The following is a 2897-nucleotide window of genomic DNA, read 5'->3' on the forward strand; positions in this document are numbered from 1 at the left end:
TTTTTTTTTCAATTCAAAAATTCATTCCTCCCACCCTAATTGCGACTAAGGGATGAAATTTGTGGCAACTTGTTGAGCATTTAATCCACAATACGTGACATAAATTTCATCCCTTAGCACCTGTTAGGGAGGGAGGAGTGAATTTTTGAAAGCGCGCGGTCGCCCCCTTAAAAGGAAAGGAGTGGAATTATTGGAGAATCAAGGATTTCCGTCGTTGGATTTTTTGGGGCCCTGAANGTTCGTGGATGGAGATGGGATGCTCAGCACAGGTTTTCAAAAAGACCACCGTCATTTTCTAAGCATAGTTCTGCACGACGAACTATAACTTGGAGAGCATTCTCCAACTGCTGCTGCGTCAGATCAGCTCCATGCAGGCGGGCCACCAAATCTTCCGGATCGTTGACTACCTGCGCATAAATTTTTTCTTGGAGAGTTCCCCAAAGAAAAAAATCTAGGGGCGTCAAATCTGGTGATCTGTGGGAGAAATAGTAATTTGATTTTAAACAGCGCACGATTATTGGAAGATTAGAGATACTCGTCACTTACCGAGGAGGCCAACGAACTGGTCCAGCTCTCCCGATCCATCTCTCTGGAAACCATTGGTTCAGCATTCCGGTGACTGCTCTGGTGTGATGAGCAGGAGCACCATCTTGCTGAAACCACACACCTCTGTTTCCTGGGCCATCTCCGAGCAATTCCGGTAAGGTTTCTTCCAGAAACATCAGATAGTTTGAAAAAAACAATCTGAAAAAAAAAATCCCTGAAAAAAAAAATCCCCCTGAAAAAAAAAAATCTGGAATGATGATCTTTCAATTGAAAGAAAAAAAATTTAATTATCTTTGTCATGATAAATAATCGATACTTACATTGAGTGGATCAGGAGCTAATCGAATGTGCACCTCATCATTCAAAATTGCACCCCACACATTCAGCCTTTGCCACTGGTGCTGGAAAGAATGAGCCCTGGCAAGGTGGGGATTCTCTAATGCCCAATGGTGATAATTGTGCATGTTGAAAATTCCCTGCCTTGTGAAACAGGACTCATCTGTCCAACACACATTGAACAGAAAATGAGGATCGCGTCGATGATTCTCGAGGATAAATCGACAATACTCGATGCGTGCCTCAAGATCTCCCGGCATCAGCTCCTGTGTAGGGCACAAATGGTAAGGGTGGAAGCCTTCTTCCTTGATGATGCGGAACACCTTGGTACTATTCGTATTAAGGTGTCCAGCAATCCTCCTTACACTTGTCGTGGGGTCGTCCTCGATTTCGTTGAGGACTGCCTCTTCCAGGTCATCTCGAGCACGTCCGATAGGACGTCCTTCGCCACGGCAAGGAAGAAGACAACCAGTTGCTGCCATCCGCTCATGAAGGAGAGGAAACACCCGATGATCGCGTGCCCGACGATCAGGGTATCTCTCCCTGTAGCTCTCCGCTGCTCGTCTGGCAACTCCACCACACTCATCATACACAAAATGCATATCGCGATATTCTCGAGCAGTGAACGCCATTGGCACGATAAAAGCTACGAACGGAATCACGAGGCAAAATGATCGGAATGGAAATTGGGCTTCCCTCAAAAACAATACACGATCGTCAGTTGATGTTGTCATGAACGGCGGAGGGGGAAAAAAAGAGATCAAACAATTGACGACGCCTTGTATATGAGCAAAAGAGGGTGTGGGTAAAAGAAAGAGGATAAAATTTGAAAAAAACACCAATAATCTCTGCAAAAGGCTTATTTATGTTCTTTCTTTACAGGTAATCGATTTGACAGGAAATTATTGAATATTAAATGCCCTGGAGGGCGACCACGTGCTTTCAAAAAGTCACTCCTCCGTCCCCAGAAGGCGCAAAGGGATGAAACTCGTGTCATTGAATTGAGCATTTAATACTCAATATCTGACACAAGTTTCATTCCTTAGCTACAATTAGGGGGGGTGGGATGAATTTTCAAACGAGACGCGCTTTCCCCGCGCCACTCGTCACCGGAGTTCACTGGAGGGCGACCACGCGCTTTCAAAAATTGACTCCTCCCTCCCTAACAGGTGCTAAGGGATGAAATTTGTGTCACGTATTGAGTATTAAATGCTCAACACGTTGGCACAAATTTCATCCCTTAGTCGCAGTTAGGGTCGGAGGAATGAATTTTTGAATTGAAAAAAAAAATTTTTTTTTAATCTCCACACTTTGGAGAATTCATATGAAAAAAAATTATTTTTTCAATCTCTTCGCTCTTTCAAAAATTTACTCCTCCCTCCCTAACAGGCGGTAAGGGATGAAATTTGTGTCACTTATTGTGTATTAAATGTTCAACACGTTGGCACAAATTTCATCCCTTAGTCGCAATTAGGGTGAAAGGAATAAATTTGTGAATTGAAAAAAAAATTTTTTTTTCCATGTCTTCGCACTTTAAAAAATTCACTCCCCCCTCCCTAACTGGCGCTAAGGGATAAAATTTGTGTCACTTATTGAGTATTAAATGCTCAACACGTTGGCACAAATTTCATCCCTTCGTCGCAGTTAGGATCGGAACAATGAATTTTTGAATTGAAAAAAAAAATTTTTTTTCAATCTCCGCACTTTGGAGAATTCATTTGAAAAAAAATTTTTTTTTCAATCTCTTCGCTCTTTCAAAAATTCACTCCTCCCTCCCTAACAGGTGCTAAGGGATGAAATTTGTGTCACGTATTGAGTATTAAATGCTCAACACGTTGGCACAAATTTCATCCCTTAGTCGCAGTTAGGGTCGGAGGAATGAATTTTTGAATTGAAAAAAAAAATTTTTTTTTAATCTCCACACTTTGGAGAATTCATATGAAAAAAAATTATTTTTTCAATCTCTTCACTCTTTCAAAAATTTACTCCTCCCTCCCTAACAGGCGCTAAGGGAT

This window comes from Diachasma alloeum, unplaced genomic scaffold (assembly GCF_001412515.2).
Source record: "Diachasma alloeum isolate Michigan unplaced genomic scaffold, Dall2.0 Dall_scaffold_01778, whole genome shotgun sequence".
Lineage (NCBI taxonomy): Eukaryota > Metazoa > Arthropoda > Insecta > Hymenoptera > Braconidae > Diachasma > Diachasma alloeum.